Raw genomic sequence first — 12,281 nt, 5'->3', positions numbered from 1 at the left:
AAAAATTTTATAGTACCTAGTACTAACAGGGCTATGGGAAAGAGACACACTCAAATATTACTAGTGGGAGGGTAATTCCCCACAAATGCTACAGTGATGAGTTTGGCAATTCTATCAAAATTTAACATACACTTATCTTTTAATCCAGTAATTCCACTTTGAAGACTTTATCCCAGGGTTATATTTGCAAATGTAAGGAATAATATTGGACAAGGTTGTTTATTCCATCTTTGTTAAAAGAGGAAAAATTGGAAACACTCTAAATATCCAATTGGGAATTCGTTCAATAAATTATGGTTCTCATGGTCATGAAACTTAATACTATGCCACTATTTAAAAGGAGTCACTTAGATATAATTTAGATTATATTTTAGATTATTTAAGAGGAGTCAACCTTAGATATAATCTCCAAGGTATATTTTTGTTTGATTTTTGGCTTAAAAACAGATATTTATCCAGAGTTCTGAAGGCCAGGTGTTGGCAGGACCATAGTCCCTGTGAAGGCTCCAGGGAAGACTTTGTTCCATGCCTCTCTCCTAGCTTCTGGTGGTTACTGGTAAGTCTTCCGCATTCTTTGCCTTGTAGACCTGTTATTCCTATCTGCCACTATCTTAACAGGGCATTCTTCTCTCTGTTTATGTCTCCAAGATACATTTTTAAATGAAAAAGTAAGGTAAAGAACAGTGTTTGGTTTATGCAATAAATTACATAAAAACACATATGTACATGTGCTTGAATATAAATAAAATATCTTTGGAACTACATCTAAGAAGTTGATAAGTGGTAGCTTCTGGGGAAGGGAATTGGCAGCTAGAAGAAGAAGAAAAAAAAAACCTTACTTTTTACTGTTTCCATTTGTATATTATTCACAGCTATATTGAGATGTATTTCACATACCATAAAATTCATCCATTTAAAGTATATAGTTAAATGATTTTTAACATAATGACAGAGTTCTGCAGTGATCACCAAAATCAAATTTTAGAACATTTTCAGCAACCCCAAAAGAATACACATAAACATAGCAATCATTGTCCATTCCCAGCTTCCCTCCGCTCAGCCCCAGGTAACCACTAATCTACTTTCTGTCTCTGTGGATTTGCCTATTCTGTATATTTCACATAAATGGAATCATAATATGTGGTTTTGTGACAGGCTTCTTTCACTAAATGACATCATATTTTCAAGGTTCATGCACATTGTAGCATGCATCAGTGTCTCCTTCAGTTTTATTGCTAAATAATATTCCATTGTATGACTATCCCACACTTTGTTTATTCACTCATCGAGTGACAGACATTTAGGTTTTTTCCACTCCTGGGCAATTATGAACAATGTTGTTATGAACATTTGTGTACAAGTTTTTCCTTAGAGGTATGTTTTTCATGACTCTTGGGTATATACCTAGGGAACCACAAACAACAAAATAAAACTTGACAAGTGTTTTAACAGAGAGAACGTATTAACGGTTACAATGGGTATCACGTGGTTTCTCCACGGCTAGAAATCCTCCAAGGTCTCTTGTTCTGCTTTCCCCATCTCATCTTTCTGTTTTCTCAAAACACTGATTAGAGTTGGGGGCAGAGACTCTAAATCAGTTTTGGATAGCAGAACCAAAGCAGATGGGGTGAAAAGAGACCGGATGCCTCTGGGGCCCCACCTCACATCCCCACCGCCGCATCTCAGATTCCAGCGATGGCTCTGGGGGCCAGTTCTGCGACAGCTTCCACCCACTTCTCCCTACCAGCATCTCGCCTCAGGTGTGTACCCTGTTCGTTGCTGTGTGCTCTGCAACTTTGCTGAAGCTGTGCACGCCTGTGGCAGCCTCCTCAGCCCGTACCCATTGGTACAGCAATCCACAGCGTGATCGAAATGGCACTTTCAGGATCAGGCAGCCCAGACAGTGCTGAGGAGACAGACAGACAAATGGCCCAAACTCACATGCCACTTGGCAGGCTGACACCAGAGCCTTGTCCTCAACCCACACTTCCGGTCTCTTGGCTTAGGAAGGGCCTTTGCTACTACCAGATATCAGGGAGAAAAAAATCTTGAGTTGATTTACGGGTCAGTAGGCCGGATCTGTTGGTGTGAACTGCCGCACCAAGCCTCACTTAAGGATGCCCCAGAGGACAGGAATGGAGACCGTGTGTGGTACCAAACGATGGCCTCTCTCTCACCACGGCTGGTCCTGGCTACTGCTCAGCCTGTGAGCAGCCAGATGAACATTGAGCCCTCGGTATGGTGCCGTCTCTCAAGGAGACCAGCCAGTCACTGATAATAGCAAGTCGATCCCACTGGACTCCTTCTCCTTTGGAGGGGGCAGGAATTTGTTCTTCCTGGAGCTGCTACCTCCTCTGGAGATGTGTTTGTCTGCCCCGTCCAGAGTGCCTCCACCAGTTCCACCACTGGAGGGATAACAGTGTCTGATTGACCAAACAAGATCCCACATCACATGCCTCAGCTCAAGGGAGGCCTTTCACAGAAATGAAGGGGTGACTGCTTCTGCCCAATATTTCAGTGTCCAGAGGCAGCCATTCTCCGAAAATGAAGGAATGGCCTGTTACAGGCCCAGCTGACGTGCCTTCTTAGAGACAACTGAGTGAACTGAGGTCCTGTCCTCGGGGATACAAATTCTGCACTGAATCTCTAGCTGGTGTGGCCCTCTGTCCCCAGCAGTAAAATATGTGGCTCCAGAAACCTAAAAGTAGAAGTAGGAATGCCCCCTTCACCTCCACTCCCAGGAGCACGCTTGCAGAATAGGTGCTTCCCATGGCCACAGTCTTAGATTCTGTGAGATCCTGGTTCCGAGGGCAATCATTTCACCCCAGGGAACAGAGGAAGAGTCCCACGGAAGCCACAATTACTGCACCATTATTTGGGGCTCTTCATGTCAATGGTCTAAGAGATGGGGTGGGGGGAGAAATTACTAAATGTGGTGAATTAATGATAGCCACAAACTCCCCCCACAAAGATAGGATCTTTTCTTCCTCCCCCGTGTATCTGGGCTGTGCCTGTGATGGGCTTTGACCAGGAGAATACAGTGAAGGTGATGCTCTGGCAGTTCCTGATGTCACCTTTAAGAAGCCCCCATTTCCTTTGAGTTCTTCGTCACTTACCCCTCCATTTGAACTCACTCAGCTGATAAACACACCAGCTGTGGTATCTCTTGGATCAGGAATGCCAATATCTTTTCCCAAAGTTCTCCTTGACATGTATTTCACTGGAGTCCAATTCCTTGGAAGGTAACTGACTTGTTACTGTGACTGTCATTACTTGCCATGGCATACCAACCCCTACTACAAATCCTGATGTTCAGTGTCTCTGTAGAGTATAGTCATTAGCAGCTGTAGTCTTACTGCTGGGAACAGTGAAGGGGGGACACTGTTCCATAGCACATGATTACCAGCTTCCCAGGGAATGGAAGAACACCTCTGTTGATAAGACCTGGCTTTCAGTTCAAGCAAAATGTCAGAAGCAGCAGCTCAAAGAGTGGTTGCTGCTTGCTAATCCCAAATCAGGACTCACATATGCAGCCTAATCTATTTCTACCGCTGACATCTCACTTGAAATAGCTATACCATTTACAAAGTAATTGTAAACATATACGTTTCCGTATTACATGTCCATGGGAATGATTTGCATGGAAGGATCCTCAAATGCCAAATAAAACATTACCATGGAACTCTAGTTGATACAAAATGATTGCTTTTATGGCAGTTGACATCCCTCCTTGGGTTAGTCTCATTATGGTTGTTTTTGTTATTAAAACCAGTGACACAACATCAAAGGCATGATCCATGAAAGAAATAATTGATAAGCTGGACTTCATTAAAATTTAAAACTTCAGCTCTGCAAAAAACACTGTCAAGAGAATGAGAAGATAAACCACAGCCTGGGAGAAAACATTTGCAAAAGAGCTATCTGAGAGCTATCTGATAAAGGACTGTTACCCAAAATATACAAAGTACCCTCAAAACTCAACAAGAAGGAAATAACAACCCAATTAAAAAATGGGCCAAAGATCTGAACCAGACATCTCACCAAAGAAGATAATCAGATGCAAAGTAAGCATATAAAAAGATGCTCTACATCATATGTTATCATGAAATAACAAAATAACAGCAAGTTACCACTATACTCTTAGCAGAATGGCCAAAATCTGGAACACTGATAGCACCAAATGCTGACAAGAATGTGATACAAGAGCAACTCTCAAACATTCCTGGTGGAGTGTTTGGAAGACAGTTTGGCAGTTTCTTACAAAGCTACATGGATTCCTACCATACAATCCAGCAGCCAAGCTCCTTAATATTCACCCAGGCAAACTGAAAACTATGTCCACACATGTGGACCCACATGTGGATGTTTATAGGAACTTTATTCATAAATGCCAAAACCTGGAACAACTAAGATGTCCTTCGATGGATGACCAGATAAATAAACTGTGGTACATTCAGACAATGGAAACTTATTCAGTACTAAAGAGAAATGAACCAAGGAAGCCATGGAAAGACACACAGAAAACTTAAATGCATATTACTAAGTGAAAGCATCCAACCTGCAAAGGCAACATACTGTATGAGGCCAGCTGTTTGATATTCTATAAAAGGAAAAGCTGAGGAGACAGAGAAAAGATCCGTGGTTACCAGGAGGTAGCAGGGGAGAGAGGGATGAACAGGGGGAGCACGGAGGATTACAAGGGCAGTGAGACTATTCTGATACTATAATGGTGGACACATGTCATTAAACATCTGTCCAAATACTAGAATGCACAACACCAAGTGAACCCTAATGTAAACCATGGACTCAATGATGTGTCAGTGTAAGTTCACCGAACATAAGAAATGTACCACTCAGGGCTGAATGTTGATAGTGGGGAGGCTGTGCGTGTGCCAGGGGCTGGGGGATGGGAGAAGACAACATGTACTGTTTGTACTTAGCACTCAGTTTTGCTGTGAACCCATAATTGCTCTAAAAAATAAAGTATTTTTAAAACTACAGACTAGCCTAACATCTTTTTTCCTCTCACTCTCTGCTTCTTTGAAGCCCTGCAGCTATTTAGATATTAAGAAACGCTTTCATAGATGAGTCTTGGGTAACAGAAGAAAAGCATAGCTTCAAACTATCAATATGTGAAAACAGACCACTGAGTCCACTGAACCAAATTCACCACGTCTGCTCCTAACCGACCACATCTCCATAATTAGGCCAACTTCCTTGACCTTTTACCTCAACCCGAATATGAGCCTAGTTGTTATAAAACCACCTGCACCTTGAAATTGTAATTCTTTTCACTTTCCAATTTTATTTCCACATCAGAAAGTGGTAAGGTGTCAGGGCCACCATCACCTTCTACCCAGCTAGTGCAGAAAGAACTTAACTCTGGAGGTCAGGCAGTAACCTGGACTGGATAAACAAGAGGAGAGATGTTGCAGGACCCAAGACATCAGCCAGCAAACCTGGCTTTACTCTGTCCCTCGCAGAGGATCCTGAGCCGACAGGAGATCCCTTGTGACTTCACACAGAGAGGTTCGCAAGCACAGATTCCTCCCCAATAAGGGAAGGAATGAATGGTGCAGTAGAGACATTCCAACAGGACACAGCTGGAATACAGGACACACACAGAAGAAAAACCTTTATGAATTGGAAGGAAAAAGAGCTGTGAACATTTATTATATTTTATATTCTTAAAAGGTAAAAAAGAGGATTACACTGTGTGGATGGCAGAATAACAATTAAACTAACCTCCGGATAAATATATAAAAAAATAACTATCTGAATACACTGGAGAAAGTTCCAAGGCAGGTAAAAACTACAGAAAGTTCTCTCTCTTTCTCTCTCTCTCTCTCTCTCTCTCTCTCTCTCTCTCACTCACACACACACACACACACTCACAGCTTTTTGCCTGAGGGCAGGCCTTAGTCAGCTACTGTGCAGCTGGCTAAAACTAACCCCTTAGTCTCAGAGGCATGAATAATCAGAGGAGTTTAGGGTGACCACAACAGTTAGAAGGTTGGAGAAACATCATGAAAAGAAGAAATCTACAGAGAAACAGCCCTGAATTCAGTCTAAAAACTCTGCTCAAATCTCTGGCTGCCTCCAACCTATACACACCGTTGGGGCAGATTTCAAGCAGTTCCAACTGAGGATAAAAGAACTTAACTGAGATTTCAGTTGCTGTCCACCGCAGAAGCGATAACAATTTGGAGTTTGAATTCACCCCAGTTAACTGCACATTAAGCAGAGAAACAAACAAAAGAGAAATCAAGAGTTTTTCAGAGGAATATAATGAATCCAGGGTCTTTATAACATTTCATCCATAATATTCAGGAAATTATCTAAAATTACTAGACCTACAAAGACACAGAAAAATGTGATTCATACTCAAGAGAGAAGGTAACCAATGGAGACACTAACCCCAAGATAGCCCAGAACTTAGGATTCTCAGCAGGATTTTAAAGCAGTTATTATAACTATGCTCAGTAAAGAAAAATACGCTTGTTATAAGGGAATAGATAGGAACTCTAGGCAGAGAAACAGAAACAATTAAAAAGAAGCAGGTGGAAGTTCTAGAACTAAGAATTAAAACCTGAAATTAAAAATACACAGCTGATGGTAGATAACAAAAGATTTAGTGAGGTTAAAAATGTATCAATTAAAAAAAATGTATCAATAGAAACTACTCTATGGACCACAGCAGAAAAATATTCAAAAGTGAACAGAGCCTCAGTAGAAAAAACTAGTGTAAAAAAAAATCTAGTACACATGTATTTGGAATCCTAAAAGTAGAGGAGAAACAGAAAAAATATATGAAGAAACCAAAATAGGACACACAAAAGGAAACCACACCTAGACATATCACAGTCAATCTCCTGAAAACTAAAAATCAGAGAGACTCTTGAGCAGAAAAAGACAAATGACATATTACATACAATAATGCCACAAATGATCTCTGGCTTATCATCAGACAAAAATGGAAGCCAGGAAACAGGGAAATCACATTTTTTAAATGCTGAGAGAGAAAAAAAGTCAACTCATAATTCAATATCCTTCAAGAGTATGGCAAATTATTTATATATTCTATAAATAAAAGGTAAGAAAATTTGCTACCAGCAGTCCTGCACTACAAAGAATCCAAAAGGAAGTTCTTCACGTTACAGGGAAACAATACTGGCTAGAAAGTCTCCATTAAACTTGTTATTAATAATGTAAAAGACTTATGACTGAACATCACCATCATAGAGGTAAATCAAAGATTTGAGTGCTCTGGTGGCTCAGCTGGTAAGGAATCCGCCTGCTATGTTGGAGACCTGGGTTGGGAAGATCCCCTGGAGAAGGGGACGGCTACCCATTCCAGTATTTTGGCCTAGAGAATTCCATGGACTGTAAGGTCCACAGGGTTGCAAAGAGTCAGACACGATGTGCAACGTTCACTTCACCAGGCTTTTCGTGAGTTATCATCAAGGCCACCTATCCAATACTCAAGACCAATTAATGACATTGTTCTTTGATGTCGTACTTTAGAGAAAAAGTAAAAGAAAGAAACCAAGTCTAAAATTTTAGGTCTTGAGTCTTCCCACAAAGCATCTCTTAGACAAGAATTCACTTCCACCACCAGCCAACTGTGTGATCCTGCCTGGCCTCCTTCGCCTCAGAGTTATCTTCCTCACCATAAATTCCTGCCTGGCCTCCTTCGCCTCAGAGTTATCTTCCTCACCATAAATTTCCTGCCTGGCCTCCTTCGCCTCAGAGTTATCTTCCTCACCATAAATGGAGGGGGTGTAGGGTGACCAAGGTGGGGACTGTGACTCTGCACTAGTCAACCTCCAAGATCCCGGCCAGCGGCAGCATTCTGTAATCTCAGGACTCTGAGAAGTACGTACACCTCCCTTGAGTCGCATATCCTGGAATTCTATCTCATCGTTTGCTGGCTGAAGAAAGGTTTCAAAAAGCTGCCATATGTGATGAACCCAACACAAGCTTTAATAATTAAAAGGTAGGGTGGAGCTGCAGTTGACCAAGATGCCAAACAAAATCCATTTATTAAAGAAATGGGCCCCATTCAAAGACATAAATCATGCTTCCTGCTAATATATTTCCTGCTGTACTTTCCCTCCAAGCTTTGTTGCTCATTTTTCTCACCATCCATAAATAAGAATTATTTGTTACATATGTAACAACTTAAGTGTTTTCCTTCTAAACCCTGGTGCTCTATAGTTAGGGGCACATATTCTTTGCACCTCTTCTGATTGTCATTGGTGTTATTAAAGAAAAAGCCTTTCCAGTTGGGTTTATTCAGAGAGAGTTAACATCTGATTTTACATGATTTATTTAAAAGTAAAAGAGCAACATGGCCTGAAGCGCTTCTAGCATGGGGTGTGGAAGTATTTGATGTCCTGGTGCTTGTTCATAAAGGAATGTTGTTTTGAAATGTGCAGTGAAGTCGGGGAACAGAGATCCAAAGAAAGTTCTCATTAAGACAAAAGCGAATCAACCTCCTTCCCAAAAGACGTCCCTCTCGGGACACCGGGTCCCTGGGGTCGGTGCCCACCATCTGGGCTCAGGGAGGCCCCAGCCTTGCTGCCTCTCATGAAGTGTGAATATGGGCTTGTTCCCAGTCAGGGCACTTGTAAAGGTCATTCGTGTACCAGGACTCATGGTAGCCAGGCCACTCTAGTGGGCCAGAACACAGCTCAATGTCAAGGAAACCAACCCCAATCCTCCGATTCCACTGGCTTTTTTTCTCTTTTGGCTATGCCGGGTCTTAGTTTCGGCATGCAGGATTTTGAGTTAAAGCATGTGAACCCTTTGTTGCGTGATGTGGGATCTTGTTCCCTGACCTAGGATTGAACCTGGGCCCCTGCATTGGGAGCATGGAGTCTTAGCTACTGGACCAGGGAAGTCCCTCCAACTCAACTTTTACCCAGCTCACCTTCTCCTACAAAACAGGACCCACTTGCTTTCTAAGGAAAGTCCCGACGTCCTAGCCAACCACGCCCATCGCCTTTTCTAACATCTGTAAAACTCCCCGTTGCCCAAAATCCCTTGGGAAGAATGCCCCACTGCTTGTGAGGCACTGTACTCCCCCAGTCCATGGATTATTTTCCCTTGAGTAAAGCACATCAAACCTGGTACTGAATTGTTTAATTTTTGTCATTTGACAGCACTAACCAGCCAGAGGAGAGACAGCTGTCAATAGTGAACCAGTCTCGGACAGTACTCTGCAAGAGTGTATCACCCATGCAGCGGCCCTTACCCATGAACCCACAGGTTCATGAATTACTCTTTTCTTTAAGGCCAAATAAAATGATGTCTCACGTCCCCAGGCAGGGCCAGGACCAAGGCAAAGTGAGTAAGATATCCGCCCTGGGCACATTTCAAGGTGTGCCAAAAACTCAGCCATCAAGATAAGTCATATTTTTTTTTTTTTGATAAGTCATATTTTAACACAAGGTTTTAAGAATCATAAATCAACACAAAAAATCAATGATGAATGAATTATCAACATTTTAAATAAAGACAGGATCCATAACAATGCATTGCTCAGTCATATTGCAGCCTGAGGCAAGAGGAATAATCCCTAATACACTAGCTCTATCTTAATTTAAAATTTTGCTATTTTGTTCATCAGACTTCTGTATATTGACAGTTTAAAGGTTGCATCAAAGTATGATTTATCCTGATGGCTGAGTTTGGGGGCACACCCTGAAACGCGCCAGAGGCAGTGCCTCACCCACCTCAAGCTGTCCCAGCCCCAAGCCCCAGGCTCTCTGCAGTAATAGGGTCAGCCCCCCATCCACCTCCCTCACTTTCAAGATGGTTGGAGGAAGACCGGTTTGTTAAGAATCCGTTCCTGGTCACTGGTCACTGCAGCCCCTTACTCCTTGTTATTTATCTCCTCACTGCCTGGAACGACGCCAGCATTTCCCAGGCGCACTGCTGTGAGTGACCGCTGCATTTTACTCACTTGAGGTCTCGGGCAGAGAGAGGAGCAACGAGGAAATCACAGCAATAACTACTGCACTGGTGGGACACAACTCTAAAGTGGAAGTTTCTAGGCCTCAGTTTTGCTAGATCTCATTAACCACTGCCTGCCTCAGACCCTCCACAGATCCTCCAAGGTAAGATATAAGGATGTAACTGAGGGCGGGGGGCGGGGAGAGCTCTTCACTCCTGTCACTTATGCTCAGACCCCAAACTCCTTCTCAGGGTCTCAGCAAGGTAAGTCCATAACTCCTTGCACGTAGCACAACTGAACTCCTCTCCAAACCTCCTCGTCCAGCCCTCCTCCGTCCCACGGGCCCATTAAAGGGGTCTCTCCAAATAGCAGTAGTGTTTTATCCTCCGTGTGGAATTCTCCCAAGGTGCCAAGGGGCTGCAACAGCGGCGGCTTTTACACCAACCTCCTCTTTACCCCTCGCCATCAAATACGGGATGTAATGGCCTGAGAATCGCCTGTAAAGGCTGCATCTTGTTCCTCTCTGTTCCCCACAACCTGGGCCTGGCATGAGGCGAACGCTGGATGAAGACGAAAGCCGCTTCATCCATGGGTGTAGTTTGGGCTCCTGGGGACGGCGGGATGGGGCCTGGGGCAATCACCCCCAAGCCCGCGGCCGCCAAGCTGCTCAGAGCCCCAGTGAGCTTCCGGGAAGAAGCCAGTTCCACCCGCATCTCCCTCGCTGCTGCTTTGGCTCCAGCCCCCTCCCTCTCCCCGCCCCCATCAAGGCTCCTTCTCAGACGATGCTCAGCTTCGGGTCCCAGGGCACAAAGCCAAAGCCCTCCCGCCCACGCTCAGTCTGCGCAGGCGCAGAGACACGCGAGAAGAACATGGGTTCGAATCCTGGCTCCCCCTGCGCGCTGGCGGCACGACCTGTGCTCATTTCATTGTCTCCCTGGGCCTCAGTTTCCGCCTCTGCAGAGTGAGGATCATAAATAGTCATCATTAGTGTGGGGCTTAAATCAGGTATTCCATGCCACAGCACTCAGGAGGACTGCCTGGCACACGGCAAGCACGCTGCGCATCAGCCACTCCCGGGACCTCCTGGCCCCCGGGGGGCTTTATTTTTCGGGGTGAAGGAGGCAGACGGAGCACCAGGTCGTCTTAGCGAGCCTGGGGCCGTGGGTGGGATGCTCTCCCATTCACCCTTGGTTGCATGGGGTGGGGGTGGGGGGTCTTTCCATTCCCAGCAGCACTAGAGGGACTGGGATCCCCTGGAAAAAGAACCCTCTGCACCAGAGAAGAAACTTGAAGTTTTCGAGTGTGAACGACCTTTAAGGCCGGAGCAGTGGGAGTCCAGTGTGCACACACACATCACTTGAAACAGATCCCTGGCTTTAGAGGCAAACCCCAAGCTTTCCCCCTCCCCCAGCCCAGACCTGGAATGGAGTCTGTCTAGTGATCGTAATGCGAAGAGGCAGCAAGCCTGCCTTCTTAAGTGTTTGCATAAAACTTGGGCTTTGGAGCATTTTTTTTTATTTCCAGAGAAAAAGCCTGTGTGGGTGTACTGGGTTAAGAATGCCTTTTCAAGGGGTGCCTCACAGCCCAGCGCCCCAGGGAGGGCTAGGTTCCCTAAGAAAACTTCACAGTAGGAGGGAAAAGGGAACACCCCCTGTCTGTCCTCCAGGTCAGTGAGAATTCCTTGGCTTGTTTAAGCCCCAGAGACCAGCTCCGGCTGTTAGACCCACCCCACCATGTTCTAGCCTCAGCCCTACCTTCCTGCTCGACACCCACACCCCCCCCCCCATCCTCTACTGGCTTGAAAGATGCTATCGGAGTCCAGAATCTCCACGTGGGCCCCCAAAGGAACAGCTGGGACTCGGCCAGCCAGCTCCATCACCCCCCAGGCAGCAAACAGGACCCCAAGACGCAGACTGACATAAGCTTTACAAAAAACTCTCCGGAGCCAGCTGGCCTTACCTACTTCAGAACCAAATGCCAGGAAACTCCGGCTGGTCTGCCAAGTCCCCCGAACGGCCGGATGGAGGACTTGCTGACATGTGCCTTTGTCGGGCGCTTCTCGGCACCCCCCCACTCCCGCCCCCGCCTGCACAGTACACCAGGACTCAGCACTTTACGCAAGGCTGGGAAAGCCAGCCCCAGCAGATCACTGGATTCCCGCAACACCCATTCTCCACACGATGCTGGGAATACACCTGATGGTCCCGGATGCAAGCAGCCACCCCACGACCCACTCCTGGTCAAAAAGGAAAGTGGGTAGGTCAAGTCCAACAAAAGGCCAAATCTATTTCGTGGTGAAACCTCCTTGTCTCCCAGGATGCAC

At 45.0% G+C, this 12,281-nt stretch overlaps 1 long non-coding RNA gene across 1 annotated transcript in view; it reads right to left on the bottom strand.

Moving 5' to 3' along the window:
- LOC122691716 overlaps window positions 1–12,016 on the bottom strand; it is a 36,372-nt gene extending 24,356 nt beyond the window's left edge. The window contains exon 1 of the long non-coding RNA XR_006340485.1: window positions 11,918–12,016. This is a non-coding gene — a long non-coding RNA (uncharacterized LOC122691716). The remainder of the gene's footprint in view (window positions 1–11,917) is intronic.
- Window positions 12,017–12,281: the final 265 nt, after the last annotated feature.

The sequence above is a fragment of the Cervus elaphus genome, chromosome 4 (genome assembly GCF_910594005.1).
Source record: "Cervus elaphus chromosome 4, mCerEla1.1, whole genome shotgun sequence".
In the NCBI taxonomy this organism is placed as follows: domain Eukaryota; kingdom Metazoa; phylum Chordata; class Mammalia; order Artiodactyla; family Cervidae; genus Cervus; species Cervus elaphus.
Note: the sequence above shows the minus strand (reverse complement) of the source record. Positions and strands in the feature narration are given on the sequence as shown.